Source organism: Biomphalaria glabrata, chromosome 3 (genome assembly GCF_947242115.1).
Source record: "Biomphalaria glabrata chromosome 3, xgBioGlab47.1, whole genome shotgun sequence".
Classification (NCBI taxonomy): domain Eukaryota; kingdom Metazoa; phylum Mollusca; class Gastropoda; family Planorbidae; genus Biomphalaria; species Biomphalaria glabrata.
In genome coordinates, this window is record NC_074713.1 from 41024243 (window position 1) to 41041585 (window position 17343).

General features: G+C 34.3%; 1 protein-coding gene across 2 annotated transcripts in view; it reads right to left on the bottom strand.

Moving 5' to 3' along the window:
• The window catches only part of LOC106078170 (delta-like protein D), a 105115-nt gene that overhangs the window by 72638 nt on the left and 15134 nt on the right, over positions 1 to 17343 (bottom strand). The window lies entirely within an intron of this gene.

Consider the following 17343-nt stretch of genomic DNA (forward strand, 5'->3'; position numbering starts at 1 on the left):
TAAGGGGAGACAAACCATCAGACAAAAAGGGAAGTAATACAGTATTTTTCTTGGGTTATAAATACCATATCTCGTTATCTCCGTAATTATTTTCCACGTTCTGACAGAATAGTTTTTTTTGGGTCACATTTGTACATTCTACCCTGTTAGGATAAAACTTCAATAACATCTTTGTAATCAGAACACGTGACTTTTGGTATAGAATTATAGGAGAATGCATGTTTGTTTTTTTTAAATCCCGAAATAAAGTTTATAAAACCAAAAATTAATTTAATTTAACGAGGGCAAATTAGGAATCATATCGCTAATTAAAAATACTACAATGCATCGCGTACAGATTAAAGAGAAATACTTCTAGTATCTTTATGTTTTCCTTAACTGACATAGAGGAGAGAACCTGGCAGGAAATGACTTCCGAAAGACACAGCTGGAGATCTCTTACAAAGTCCTTGGGATGTACACGTGAGACTTAAAGGAATTCTACTGCCGACGACAAGGGTAGACGGTGAAAAAAAGCACCGGAAGACAACCGTTTGATCTGCGCTGAATGTGGCAAAACATGTAGGTCAAAGCAAGGTCTGCATTTGATCTTCAACGTTGAAGATAAATGTTAAAATTATTATGCAATAGTAGTATTATTTTTTAAATTGAACACTATTATTTGATTATCTGCATTTTAACAATAGAGAAACTACAGCAAGCATAATAAAAATATATAAATAGTTTGTGTTTTCATACAAACTCAGATGCAGCCTCAAAGGGTCCACCTCTTGTTTGGTAAGCAAAGCAGGTAAAAAGGCTTTCAGCGCAAACATCAGAAGCTCTGAATTACTAAGTATGAAAAATCACAATCTTCCTACAATGTCCTACATACAAACTAGACTTGTGCGGGATTAAAGTGTTGTCGACGTGATTGTATTATTTGGCAAGCTGACGTTATTATTATACCTTTTATATTGTTAATACATGTATTCATAAGTATTCAATAAACTGATTGTTACGAATATGGGGTTTAGTGTCATTTACATTAATGCAAAACTCCAAACTGGAGAGCTGTCCATCTCTCACTCGTGACTTACGGAAGTTGCTCTTTCCGTGAATGGAGTGCTATGTACATACATGTTTTTGACATATTATGAGATATATTATTCCCTTACCTTACATAACCTCACCCGTGTCATTTTAACTATAAATATTAAATAGTTTCTAAAATGGCGTATTAAAAAAAACAACAGATTATATATTTGATACAAAAATGTTTCACTGTCAGAAAATATGTAGTAGCCTTGCACCAGAGCTTTGAAAGCTGCTAAATATCAACTCGGATTTTCCAAAAAATCTTGTCTACTTTTTGAGATCCAAACATGAGACGGACAGAACAGACAGACGTCACAAAACTAACAGCCGTGTTTCAAAGCCCGCTAAAAATAGATAAACTAAAAATAGAATCACTGATTTGAAATTGATATCCTCCGTTCAATCGGCCTCAAGAGGGTGCAGAGGATGATAGCCCAACTACCACTTAGGTGAAGAGAAGAGAGGTTAGTATGACAAGAGGTCATTATGACACAAGGTGAGATCAGGGGTCTATGTCACGTGTTCCCATGTCGCGATCTGTGTGGGAGCACTAAGCTACTATTTCTTGCAGTTTCGGGAGGTGTAGTCCTCCCGGTCTAGAAATCTATCCGAGCTCATCTGAGGTGTCACTAGATGCTGTGAGACAAAATGATGTGTGGGCGAACAACAGTGACCAAAGGTCAATCTGTGTGACGTGAAAACAAAATGGCAAGTTTATCAACTCACTCCCCATTGATCTCAGACAGACAACATGCTACACCACTTTTAAGAAGGACATTAAGACTCACTCCCCATTGATCTCAGACAGACAACATGCTACACCACTTTTAAGAAGGACATTAAGACTCACTCCTCATTGATCACAGACAGACAACATGCTACACCACTTTTAAGAAGGACATTAAGACCTATCTGTTCAAAACTTTTTTAGATTAGTTTGTCAGTTTAGCTGTCGTGTTTGTGTTTGTAATGTTATTACAGCGCCTTGAGCCTACATTTTGTTTGTTAACAGCGCTTTATAAATAAAATTATTATTATTATTATTATTATTATTATTATTATTACCAAGAGGACAGTGGGATGAAATGCTAGAGTGGCACTAGGCCAGTGTGTATCAGTGTGACAGAATGCCAGTAATGAGTAAGGTGCATAGATATGAACTCGGGACTATAGTAGCGATAATCTGAAGTGCACCAGCTGTGCAGTCATTCATTATTTTAGGACTCATTTAACCTTCCTACTTCTGTCAATGGCGAGATAAAGAAAAATGGGGACTTTTGGAGTCGCTATGGAGCTCAGCAGACGACAGCAGAGAGTTCTTCTTTTTAAAGATATATTAAAAAAACAAAGCGTATCTAACGGAAAGAACTTGGCACTTACAACTATTTTTCTCAATAATATAGAAGTTATTTCAATTATTAGATTTCAAACAAAATGATTAATTGCTAATCATTTGCTGACCAACAGTTTAATTTTTAAATTGTTTCATGTTTTGTTAGATACAGTAAATAATTGTTTAATGTTTTAACTTTAATGGGTGTGGGAGAAATAACGTGTTCAATTTTCTAATGGGACGAAATTCTACATCTTTAGCCGTATTTGTGAATACTGAGGGATTAATTTCCCTTGCTGGTATCAAAAAAGAATTAATTAATTAATTACCAGTAATTAATTCTCTAATTAGTTAACTTTTAAAATCTAGTCATGTCTTTCCTATGTAAATGAATAATTGTACAAAGTTTCAACTTGATTCGAAAATGGGTGTGGTAGAAATAACTTGTACAAACTTTTGACCAGACAGACAGACAGAGTGAGTTGATGTAAGCTTGGTAAGAAATGCATTAGAGTAGCAGTCTCTTGCTAAGTCACCTTACAGTAAAGACCAACAAACAAGAGTCAAACAATAAGCAATATGACAATTAGTCATTACGTTTTGATTTGTGGACTGTCAGGCTTCAGCTAATGCGATATCTACGGACTTGTCCGTGGCGTCATGGTTCAAATCACTTCATAGTGGCGACAAAAAAAAAAGTCGACCAAAGGTTTAGAAGATAAGAACAACCAGAGGGGCGGGGGAGGGGGGGGGGAAAGGTGTACAGATGTATTTCACGGCGCAGTGGTGTCACGCTAGACGACAGTGCGGGAGATAGAACGAATGCAGTGCGGAATTTTTATATGATTGTGCGTGCGTGCGTGCGTGTCCCCTGGCAAGACAGACCGTGGGAAAGAAGCAGCTGACGACCTGAGCGGGATAAACAGATAGACAACTTGGAGAAATACGCACACGCTCATACGCAAACACACACACACACAGACACAGTCATAAGAAGCGACGCTTACGACAAATGGTATAAGCACACATACGTATTTAATGCAGCGTACACTTACTGGAAGCCATCACACAAATCCGTCTTTTTTTTTTTTAATAAACGGATATATTATAAATACGTAGCAATAAAAATTTTGCTGGGACAGACATGTGTACCAAAAAAAAATCGGAGTGGGGGGGGAGTCTCTTAAAATAGCCTCTCCATATCCTGGCCAGATATTGTGCGTTAAAAATTGTGGGAAAAGGTTTAAGAGAATCGGTACATGTTTGCACAAGGCATTAGATCTACTTGTTGTTTGTATAATAGAAGTAATTGTTAACTTTTGAACAGCCCTGCTCTTAAGACGGAGCCAAATCACGGTCTCGTTGGTTCTGTCTTACGGGTGACATGTTTATTTTTTGGTCTTTTAATTCTGTTTTTTTTTTTTTTTTACAAAAATCTTTTTAGTTTGACTGCTTAGCACAAATAAAAAAGTATCGAGAAACCGCTACAGTGCACCAGAAATGTAAACTTTCAGCTTGAGTTCAAAATGCGCCGCTAGACCCCGCAAGTAAATCAAAGCATGGGTTATCGGGTAATAGGTTGTGATCAAGGTCATATTGAAGGGCATAAAGGTACAGGTATACGGTTCGGTTTAGGTCCTCTCAGCAGGACCAGATTTAAGTCCGATAATGATTCCATAGCTGGCGCCACTGCAACAACAACAAATGTGAACAAATGTCATTACTCTCATAAAGAGGTGAATATCTATACTATAAAGTAGAATGTGAGGTGTATGTAGGCTATGTTACTTATAGACATCAAAATTTTAACCGCTTGACCAATCTTGATAAAACTTGGCAGGAATGTTTCTTGGGTACCAACTTAGACCTTAGTGTATGTATAGTAGCCCTAAAACAAACTTAAGACCCTAAAAAAAAATAAAGTTGTCCGACTCTATTACAGCTATAGTATTTTATGGATCTAGGCCATGTCTACAATGTTGACATGAGAAAAGATCGAAAGGATTTAGACCTAGATCTAATTTTAAGAAATACACTTTGCGCAGATAGTTTTTTACTTTGACACATGAAAATACAAAAGAAGATCCATTGATTTCATTATATAATAAAATTAACCTTCAATTTTGTGTTTCAAAAGCATTTTTTTCATTAGTTAGTTCGTTATATCTGTGACTACAGAATTCCTGGCGAACATTCTTTCATTAGACAATACCGTAATGAATCGCGTACTAAAAATTAATTCGTTTAATTGTTTACTTTATAATCCCATCCCTAGATCTAAAACTCTAATTCAACACTAAGATGATAAAACTTCTCTTCGCACAGATAGTTTTATATTTTAACACATGAACATACTAATTATAGTCCATTCATTTCATATTTTGATCAAATAAACATTCAAATTTGGTTTTCTAAAGCATTATTTTTAGGAGACTACATTCGTTTACAAAAGCTGCGAAGCCGAGTTGAGATAGGCCTAGATCTATATTCATTCATGAATCGCGTACTAAAAATTATTTCGTTTAATTGTTCACTTTATAATCCCATTCATTTAACAAAGCTATCGCTCTTTTCGTTTTTAATAGATAAGAATGTATCGGCTTCGGGTAAACCCATTTTCGCAAAACTAATTTTATTTTCGTAGCGAAAGAGAAATAACGTGAAAGGATCATTAGCTAAGTTTAACATACATCTAAATCCAATCCACTACATTAGTAAACACAAACTTAGACCCGCAGGCCTCGGGTAATGCCAGGCTAGTAACGAAATAAAGGTGAGACATAGCTCAAACAGATTTGTAGCTCTAGAGTATTCTACATGCTATTGTACTTGGTTATTTTGGGGCTCATAATATAGAGTTGGGCCAGTTGACTCGGGGATATGTGAAAAAATTAAAGTACCCTTTTTCAGACCTTGCGTTCTCTATGGCAGATGATGTAAAGGCCATCTGTTTCTTTGGCCGACGGTTTACGAGGTTATCATGTGGTCAGCACAACGACCAACCGACTTTACTTTCCCCAACTAATGTCAGGTACCCATTAGAGCTGGGTGGAGGAGCCCAAAAAACCCTGAAATTAAAAATACCAGTCTTCACCAGGATTCAAACCCGGGACCCCCAGTTCGGAAACTAAGCGCTTTACTGCTAAGCCACTGCCCCTCCCAAATGCATTATACTTAATCTAAATTAATGTAATGAAGTTACCAGAAAATTTGGTAATGACGTAGCTACTTCCTCCTCACGTGGTTCACTGATGATCCCGACCTCCTCGTGGCGAGCCATGGTAACACTGCGAACGCATCTAGCAGCGGCTAACTGGGAGCTCCTCCGTCTGCGGTTTTCAGGGCCAAGTGGATGGAGCTAGTCAAATCCAGGGGGTCCAACCCAGCATGTAGGTGCCTGATTATAAGTTAGATAGGGGTGCGGCAGGCGCGCCCCATAAACGCCGTAGGCCCTAGAAGATACGTTCCCAGATGCACGGCATTGCATCAGTCGCCTCTCAGATGACGCATTTTCAGGCGGTGCGAAAAACGAGTCTAGACAACCACGCTACCTCCTCCATGGGGACATGTGGACTAACGTACTAAAGTTATAGTGGAGGCCGGAGGATGAGTCCGGCATCCAACAGACTAATGCGCTAATACAATCTGATGTATTCATCAGTCGGGTTGGGCACTATGTTTTTTTTTTTGTTTTTTTTGTTTTTGTAAAACTCAAACTTGTAACAAAATTACCATTACTTACCTGCTCCCCACCCCCCTTCTCGAGAATGGTAATGTTGCATAGTAAACAAAACAAAAGAAAAGTACAAAAACATTTTCCTTTGAGAGTTAAGGATTTTTGAGGGTCAAAAAAAAAAGTTTATATAAAAAAAAGGTTAAGTTCCAAAGATTAACTAGAGTGTTATGTGGTAAACCTAATGAACCTATTGTCTGTACACAACGAGACGTCAGATACCAAAGAATGTTTTGTTTTACTGTAATGACTCCATGTTTTATTTCCTCTATCCCCTCTGTAAAAACACCATCAAGTACCAGCGACTTTGTGCCAATTCTGTGGTAGAGGTGTCTCAATCTGTCAACAAGACGAGCCGAGATGAACCGCCGTTGATAAGCCATGTGTTACCTTGCAGAGGGCTTTTGGTGCCTCCCTTTTCTGTTGCGTCCAGGCAGGCCGGATTTAAGGTGTGGGGGGGGGGGGCAAGCGAGGCTACAAGACAGCCCCTGAACAGAGATTAAAAAAAAAATAATCAAAATTTGTTTGTTTTTGTTTTATTGAAGAAGTGGTTTTAGCCTTTAAATCTTATGGAAGGGGAATTTTAAGATTAACATCTTCTCATTGGCTGCACTGTGGCAGTAAGTTAAGTTTCCATTTCAGACTATGGGGTCTGAGGCAAATGATGGTTTGAACCCTAACCCTAACTCCCGGCATGTGCCACATTATATGTGTAAGCCTAATTCTCTTCAAAATATATAAATTTTGATACTGCATCGAAAACTGTATGTAAGCTTGCGTAAGATTACGTACTGTATTTTATTTATACATGTATGTGGTCTGAGAATTATGAACAATACAATAGCAGCACTAATGAGTTTGAAATGAATGAATTATTATGTTTTGGAGACTTTTTGGTATTTTTATAGATTAAAAAAATCTAGACATGCATGTTGTTCTGTGACTTAAACTATGCTAAGTCCTTGGTATTCCTCAGGTAACACATTCCATTAAAAGATAAATGAAATTTTTCGCTTTCAGAAAGGAAAAAAGTAGACGTCGCATTACGACTTCCAAATAATCAAAACATTATGATATCATATTTTCAATATATAGTTTAAAAAATCTAAATGGGAACGGTTAGAGAGGCACTTATTTACTGTGAAAAGCTCTTGCGTTGTCCTAGTACATTCTCAAAAACGCGAATGGTATATAAATATACCATGACCAATAGAAATATCTCCTATCATTAAAAAGATGTGACATCGCTATATAAAACCATTAATTATTATAAGAATTTCACGTCATTGACTTCATACTAAGCATAAAAAAGTTGTTCCCCTTTCAGACCATGCGGCCTATAGGGAAGATGATGTAAAGGTCATCTGTTTCTGTGGCCTGAGGTTAACGAGGGTGTCATGTGGCCAGCACAATGACCTTTACTTTCCCCTAACGTCAGGTACCCATTAGAGCTGGGTGGACTCAGAGGCGCCCGAAGATCCCGAAATTAAAAATTCCAGTCTTCACTAGGATTTGAATTCCGGACCCCGGTTTGGATGCCAAGCGCTTTACAGCTCAGCCACCGCGCCTCCATATACAAAGCATAAATTAGCCATTAATTAAAATAGAGAACAATTATTTAGATCTAGATTTGTTGTTATTGCTGTTTTTAAACACAATATTTTTTTATGTAAGAATAAGTGTATTATTTTTAGATTTATGTTATTAAAATTTAACAAAAAGAAAGTGTATACATCTACTTACTTTGCAAATGGCAGAAAGAAGAACTATATTAAACTTTGAATAAGTTTTGTGGTTTGCTGTGTATGTCAAATTTAATTGTTAAAGAGGTGATTGTCGCCCCTATTTTTTAATTATTTTTATTTCTGCGTTACAATCGTTACATCAATGTTTTCTAACTTACTCTCTCTTCCCTCGTTTTCGGTCACACTGTCAATGGAACCACTAAAAGTCGGGGTAGGGAAGGAGCAAAAACAAATGGGAGCGCCATCAAAGTCCATGCCGACCAGCTAAACGTTTAGGCCAAACACGACCTCGAAGACATCAAAGCACTTGAAGCCAATGCCGCTCGTAGGCCTACACAGCGAAAAGTAAGATCTAACGTTTTGCAGATAATAATATGTACAATGTATAGTGTGCATTTTTTTTTGATATTCTTATTCAATTTCAAACAAAATTAATTGTAAAAAAAAAAAATTAAAATGCATATAGAAATAAAATAAAACGTGTTAGGGCATATGTGTCTTGCTTGCTGTCACTTTTTAAAAGTTGTTTGCATTGAAAAAAAAAATTCTTTGGTCGCGATCAGACCGGCCCATTTGGTGCCGGCCCACCGGGCATTTGCCCGTTTGCCCATATAGTCAGTCCGCCCCAGCTTCAGACCTCCGAATCCGACCCTCAGGCCGGGCTTTAAAGGTAAGTACAAAAAGTGCCTTTTTGTTTTGAAGTTCCAGATCCAGTAGTTGGGAGGAGATTTTTTTTTTAATAGTAGTCTACACCTTTGTCCAAAGTCTCCCTTCTATTTCGTAATTAAAGCTACCACATGCAGCTCCTATTTCTAGACCTCTACGTTGAGGAGCTGAGATTTCTAGCAATAAATGGACAACTCCTACTATCTCTGTCATTAAATGTAGCCCGAGTTACAAGTCAGTGATGGTACCTTGACCTCGGGTTGAAAGGATTCACAGCGAGACGCAGCACATACACACATACACAGACTAAGGAGAGTCATGATTATGTGACAGAACCTCTTCAAGTAAACCAAGGGAGAGAATAAGAATTATTTTTTTAAAAAAAGGGGGGGGGGATAGAGAGAAGATAAGAAAGAGGAGAGAATCCCCTGTGTCAACAGACCGTGGGAAAACTCAGACCTGGAAAGCCTAGAGGGCAGCCTAGACAAGCGACCGAAGCGAGAAGTTGTCACTTTTCATTTTAACCCACCCACATATAAACATATCATCCCTCACCAACTCAAGGAGAGCCCCCGTCTTCTTTTTATCCTGATTTCGCCAGGGATTCCCTAACTATAGGTATACAGTCCCCGCATCTTATTTCTTCCACTAGATCACTTCCCTATGCAGTAGAACATTTTGTTATGTCCTTATCAGTTAATGAAACCCCCGGTACAGTTCAAATAAGATTATATAAACAGAGAAGAAATTGATACAAGAATATAGATTCCTATAAACAGGTCTACAGAATTTATCCTACATAAATATAGTATTAACCTTTGATCTAGATCTATAGAGATATACATACCAAAGTTACACACTCAGTAATCTGCTCTTTGTCTACATCTTGAGTTGTCTCCGGTTTACACTACTCCTTAAACAATAAAGTGAAGTAAGAGAGAAAAAAGAAGAGAAAACAATATGGAGAAATTTAGGATCGACGTAATGGAATTTATAGAAAAAGGGTAAGACAAGTACAGTGGCGTAGCTAGTGATTTTGGGGGCCGGGGGGGGGGCTCGATCACTTGCATTTCGACATTCGACATCATGACATGAGATAATGGCGTAATGTTTAATGTAAAAACAAATTTCGGACACTCATTTGGGGGCGCCCCCCACAAGCGTGTTACGGGGGGGGGGGGGGGGATTTTCAAATTCGGACCCCCTCCCCCAACCTAGCTACCCCAATGGACAAGTTATAAGAAGGACATTTTGATATAAGTAGCCCAATAAACACTGTCGAGGCTGGATTAGAGTCATTGCTCAGCAGTCAAACAAAAAGATAGTAGTATATGTTGTTGTTGTTTTAACTACTTCGCTTATCAATACTTCCGTAATTTTTACACCGGGTACACCAAAGACTCCATTTATGAAAACCCCCCACACGCTAAACACAATCGCCTCTTTCTCTCTAAAGAAGCGAAGGTTACCTCCCGTTGTTTGAGAAGCTTTCTACAGAAGGTAAAGTTTTTGTCTGGACACAATAAAGATGTCTTTTTTTTTTCATTGCTCTATTTTTATTTCAATGTCTTGATTCACAAAAAGAATCAGTGCAGTGCAATAGTGTACGACATGGACATTTTGTCGTCTCAAAAAAAGGAGGTGGTCTCCAGAGATACTAAATTCTCCAAGTTCCCAAACACGCCCAACAAACACACACATACACACACGCACAAACACACTCACACACATAATAGCAGACGATTTAGTTATAGTTTCCCATAATTCACAAAACCCAAAATGTTATTTAAAGACCAGTTGATGTTGTGTTATCTGGTTACTCAATTGAAATGTTTAAAAATTCGCCATTCAAAGATTAAGTTCATTGTAACCAAATAATTATAGATAGACCACTTATCAAAGCTACTATTTTAGTTATCAAACAGTACTTAAGAAAACAAAATGTACTGCCTTAGACTAAGTATGTTTTGTTTGTTAAACCTGTTAAAATTGTGAAATATTTAGTACCACGTATTTTGTTGTTTTGTTAAATATGTTAAGAAGTAGTTAGTATAAGCTATTAGAGTTTTTTTTTTTTTTTTTTACATTAGGTCCATACGTTTTATATACAACAGTTAACGAGCAGGCAACTAAAGTCAGGTACCCATTAGAGTTGGGTGGACTCAGAGGCGCCCTGAAAATTCCGATATTTAAAATCCCAGTTTTTACCGACATTCGAACCCAGAACCCCAGGTTCGGAAACCAAGTGCTTAAGCACTCAGCCACCACTCCTTTTATTTAGATTAGTTTGCCAATGTAACTTTTTTTTTCCTCATTCCTACTGTCAGCTTACAGCAACCTGTCAAAAGTTGAAACAATAGACATATATATATATATATATATATATATATATATATATATATATATATATATATATAGATTAGACCTAGAATGGAAGACGGAAACTAATTCTCATCCGATAATGATCAGATCACAGACCTATATATATACATTGTTATGTACATTACTCTTGTTCAAGCTGTAAGGCAAGTCGTCCCGAATCTGTCTGAGAAAAGTAATAATCTATAGTTTTCAAAGTTTAGAAATAATGCAATACCATTTTGCGGATTTTTAATAGAATAGGCTATAAATCACAGAACTATATATTCATGCAAAATATGAAATGAAGCAATTTCCTGTTAGTTTCCATTGTTTCAAAAATCCTAGATCGAAATAAGTCACGTCTTTTGGTTTTAATACTGTTATGTACATTTAAATAGATTGATAACCTATATCTTTTTAGATTATGTATCTAAAATTGCAAAATTTTTTAAAATTTTCACGACATTTTTGTGTAGTGTTCAGATATCTCCATGTCCAGTCTAGATACAATAGATATAGGTCTGTGCTTGAAACGTGATCAAAAATACATGTAAAAATTGAATCTTTTAGTTCCAGCTCAAATGTCCCACTTAGCAGTATGACATGATAAGTAAGTTGTTAGAGAGTCATTTATTCCCCTTTATTTTTCAATGACAACTAAAATACGAATGTTTAGTTGACTAGATTATTGTGACAACTAAACCATGAATGTTTAGTTGACTAGATTATTGTGACAACTAAACTATGAATGTTTAGTTGACTAGATTATTGTGACAACTAAACTATGAATGTTTAGTTGACTAGATTATTGTGACAACTAAACTATGAATGTTTAGTTGACTAGATTATTGTGACAACTAAACTATGAATGTTTAGTTGACTAGATTATTGTGACAACTAAACTATGAATGTTTAGTTGATTAGATTATTGTGAGAACTAAACTATGAATGTTTAGTTGACTAGATTATTGTGAGAACTAAACTATGAATGTTTAGTTGACTAGATTTTTGTGACAACTAAACTATGAATGTTTAGTTCACTAGATTTTTGTGACAACTAAACTATGAATGTTTATTTGACTAGATTATTGTGACAACTAAACTATGATAGTTTATATGAATAGATTATTGTGACAACTAAACTATGAATGTTTAGTTGACTAGATTATTGTGACAACTAAACTATGAATGTTTTGTTCACTAGATTATTGTGACAACTAAACTATGAATGTTTAGTCGATTAGATTATTGTGACAACTAAACTATGAATGTTTAGTTGACTAGATTATTGTGAGAACTAAACTATGAATGTTTAGTTGACTAGATTATTGTGACAACTAAAATATGAATGTTTTGTTGACTAGATTATTGTGACAACTAAACTATGAATGTTTTGTTCACTAGATTATTGTGACAACTAAACTATGATAGTTTATATGAATAGATTATTGTGACAACTAAACTATGAATGTTTAGTTGACTAGATTATTGTGACAACTAACTATGAATGTTTAGTTGACTAGATTATTGTGACAACTAAACTATGAATGTTTTGTTCACTAGATTATTGTGACAACTAAACTATGAATGTTTAGTCGATTAGATTATTGTGACAACTAAACTATGAATGTTTAGTCGATTAGATTATTGTGACAACTAAACTATGAATGTTTAGTTGACTAGATTATTGTGAGAACTAAACTATGAATGTTTAGTTGACTAGATTATTGTGACAACTAAACTATGAATGTTTAGTTGACTAGATTTTTGTGACAACTAAACTATGAATGTTTATTTGACTAGATTATTGTGACAACTAAACTATGATAGTTTATATGAAAAGATTATTGTGACAACTAAACTATGAATGTTTAGTTGACTAGATTATTGTGACAACTAAACTATGAATGTTTAGTTGACTAGATTATTGTGACAACTAAACTATTAATGTTTTGTTCACTAGATTATTGTGACAACTAAACTATGAATGTTTAGTCGATTAGATTATTGTGACAACTAAACTATGAATGTTTAGTTGACTAGATTTTTGTGACAACTTAACTATGAATGTTTATTTGACTAGATTATTGTAACAACTAAACTATGATAGTTTATATGAATAGATCATTGTGACAACTAAACTATGAATGTTTAGTTGACTAGATTATTATGACAACTAACTATGAATGTTTAGTTGACTAGATTATTGTGACAACTAAACTATGAATGTTTTGTTCACTAGATTATTGTGACAACTAAACTATGAATGTTTATTTGACTAGATTATTGTGACAACTAAACTATGATAGTTTATATGAATAGATTATTGTGACAACTAAACTATGAATGTTTAGTTGACTAGATTATTGTGACAACTAAACTATGAATGTTTTGTTCACTAGATTATTGTGACAACTAAACTATGAATGTTTAGTCGATTAGATTATTGTGACAACTAAACTATGAATGTTTAGTTGACTAGATTATTGTGAGAACTAAACTATGAATGTTTAGTTGACTAGATTATTGTGACAACTAAAATATGAATGTTTTGTTGACTAGATTATTGTGACAACTAAACTATGAATGTTTTGTTCACTAGATTATTGTGACAACTAAACTATGATAGTTTATATGAATAGATTATTGTGACAACTAAACTATGAATGTTTAGTTGACTAGATTATTGTGACAACTAACTATGAATGTTTAGTTGACTAGATTATTGTGACAACTAAACTATGAATGTTTTGTTCACTAGATTATTGTGACAACTAAACTATGAATGTTTAGTCGATTAGATTATTGTGACAACTAAACTATGAATGTTTAGTCGATTAGATTATTGTGACAACTAAACTATGAATGTTTAGTTGACAAGATTATTGTGAGAACTAAACTATGAATGTTTAGTTGACTAGATTATTGTGACAACTAAACTATGAATGTTTAGTTGACTAGATTTTTGTGACAACTAAACTATGAATGTTTATTTGACTAGATTATTGTGACAACTAAACTATGATAGTTTATATGAAAAGATTATTGTGACAACTAAACTATGAATGTTTAGTTGACTAGATTATTGTGACAACTAAACTATGAATGTTTAGTTGACTAGATTATTGTGACAACTAAACTATGAATGTTTTGTTCACTAGATTATTGTGACAACTAAACTATGAATGTTTAGTCGATTAGATTATTGTGACAACTAAACTATGAATGTTTAGTTGACTAGATTTTTGTGACAACTAAACTATGAATGTTTATTTGACTAGATTATTGTGACAACTAAACTATGATAGTTTATATGAATAGATCATTGTGACAACTAAACTATGAATGTTTAGTTGACTAGATTATTATGACAACTAACTATGAATGTTTAGTTGACTAGATTATTGTGACAACTAAACTATGAATGTTTTGTTCACTAGATTATTGTGACAACTAAACTATGAATGTTTAGTCGATTAGATTATTGTGACAACTAAACTATGAATGTTTAGTTGACTAGATTATTGTGAGAACTAAACTATGAATGTTTAGTTGACTAGATTTTTGTGAAAACTAAACTATGAATGTTTAGTTGACTAGATTTGTGTGACAACTAAACTATGAATGTTTATTTGACTAGATTATTGTGACAACTAAACTATGATAGTTTATATGAATAGATTATTGTGACAACTAAACTATGAATGTTTAGTTGACTAGATTATTGTGACAACTAACTATGAATGTTTAGTTGACTAGATTATTTGTGACAACTAAACTATGAATGTTTAGTTGACTAGATTTTTGTGACAACTAAACTATGAATGTTTATTTGACTAGATTATTGTGACAACTAAACTATGAATGTTTTGTTGACTAGATTATTGTGACAACTAAACTATGAATGTTTAGTTGACTAGATAATTGTGACAACTAACTATGAATGTTTAGTTGACTAGATTATTGTGACAACTAAACTATGAATGTTTTGTTCACTAGATTATTGTGACAACTAAACTATGAATGTTTAGTCGATTAGATTATTGTGACAACTAAACTATGAATGTTTAGTTGACTAGATTATTGTGAGAACTAAACTATGAATGTTTAGTTGACTAGATTTTTGTGACAACTAAACTTTGAATGTTTAGTTGACTAGATTTTTGTGATAACTAAACTATGAATGTTTATTTGACTAGATTATTGTGACAACTAAACTATGATAGTTTATATGAATAGATTATTGTGACAACTAAACTATGAATGTTTATTTGACTAGATTATTGTGACAACTAAACTATGATAGTTTATATGAATAGATTTTTGTGACAACTAAACTATGAATGTTTAGTTGACTAGATTATTGTGACAACTAAACTATGAATGTTTTGTTCACTAGATTATTGTGACAACTAAACTATGAATGTTTAGTCGATTAGATTATTGTGACAACTAAACTATGAATGTTTAGTTGACTAGATTATTGTGAGAACTAAACTATGAATGTTTAGTTGACTAGTTTTTTGTGACAACTAAACTATGAATGTTTAGTTGACTAGATTTTTGTGACAACTAAACTATGAATGTTTATTTGACTAGATTATTGTGACAACTAAACTATGATAGTTTATATGAATAGATTATTGTGACAACTAAACTATGAATGTTTAGTTGACTAGATTATTGTGACAACTAACTATGGATGTTTAGTTGACTAGATTATTGTGACAACTAAACTATGAATGTTTTGTTCACTAGATTATTGTGACAACTAAACTATGAATGTTTAGTTGACTAGATTTTTTTGTGACAAGTAAACTATGAATGTTTAGTTGACTAGATTTTTGTGACAACTAAACTATGAATGTTTATTTGACTAGATTATTGTGACAACTAAACTATGATAGTTTATATGAATAGATTATTGTGACAACTAAACTATGAATGTTTTGTTGACTAGATTATTGTGACAACTAAACTATGAATGTTTTGTTGACTAGATTATTGTGACAACTAAACTATGAATGTTTTGTTGACTAGATTATTGTGACAACTAAACTATGAATGTTTTGTTCACTAGATTATTGTGACAACTAAACTATGAATGTTTTGTCCACTAGATTATTGTGACAACTAAACTATGAATGTTTTGTTGACTAGATTATTGTAACATAAAGTAGGAATTGTTTTGTTTTGCTTTTTATTTATTTTGTTTCATTGTTGTCTGTTAGGTTTTCAAAGCTTTTCGAGCGGCTGAGCCTACAGTTTGTCCGTTAACAGCGCTGACATTATTACATTGTTTGCTTCTTGCCAAACTTTCATTGTGTATGGAGGGAGGTTACATCGTTTGTTGTTTGTGTCTATAGCATCTGATATTCGTGCTGAAAATAGCGAAACCTTCCCTTTTTATATGCATTGCTTACAATGGAACAGTGGAACAAGTGGGCTGACCCTTTGTGGTCCACCTATATGTTTGAGTGAAATCATAAAAATCCCTTTTTTTTTTAAAGTTTTTTTTTTAATTCTCAATAAAGGAGAAGTTATCCAGAGACCCTATGATCCTTATTTAGAGAGCAGGTATCCCAAGACATCCTCCGAATGTAGAGTGCAGTTATCCATAAGCACATATGTCATATCATCCCATGTAGGAAGCAGTTATACTAAGGCGACCTAAGGCCCTATTATCCTTATGTAAGGATCAGTTATCCATAGGGCCTATAATCCCAATATAGAGAGCAATTATCAAGAGGAGTTAATATCTTTGTATAAGTGAATGGAGCAATTATCAGACGACCATACCATTCTTTGTCTTTGTCTTCTTTATCATTTTCATTTTAAGAGGTAGAAAGAGAGAGAGATAGAGAGATTTAAACTAAAGCGGTAGAGAGAAAGAGACAAAGAAAGAGGTAGAAAGAGATAGAGAGAAATGGTAAAAGAGAGAGAGAGAGAGAGAAAGAGAGAGAGAGAGAGAGAGTGCTTAATCTTTAACTAGAGCCTCCTTTCATTGATTTTTTACTGGAACGGTGGAACCGCTTTCATTAATCTTTAACTGGAGACCCATTTAACAATTTATCTTTAACTAGAGCCCCATTTAAACATCCATCTTTAAATAGAACCCCATTTAACAATCTATCTTTAGCTAGAGCCCTATTTAACAAACCATCTTTAGCTAGAGCCCTATTTAACAAACCATCTTTAGCTAGAGCCCTATTTAACAAACCATCTTTAACTAGAGCTCCATTTAACAAACCATCTTTAACTAGAGCTCCATTTAACAATCAATCTCTCTCTAAAGCCCCATATAAAAATCCATCTCTAACTAGACTTACTAGAGCCCATGATTTTAACAACGGGAAATTAACGAAAGCTAATCATTGCACTGATTACATAACACCCTGGAAAAGGTCTAGAGTCTAGATGAACAGAAG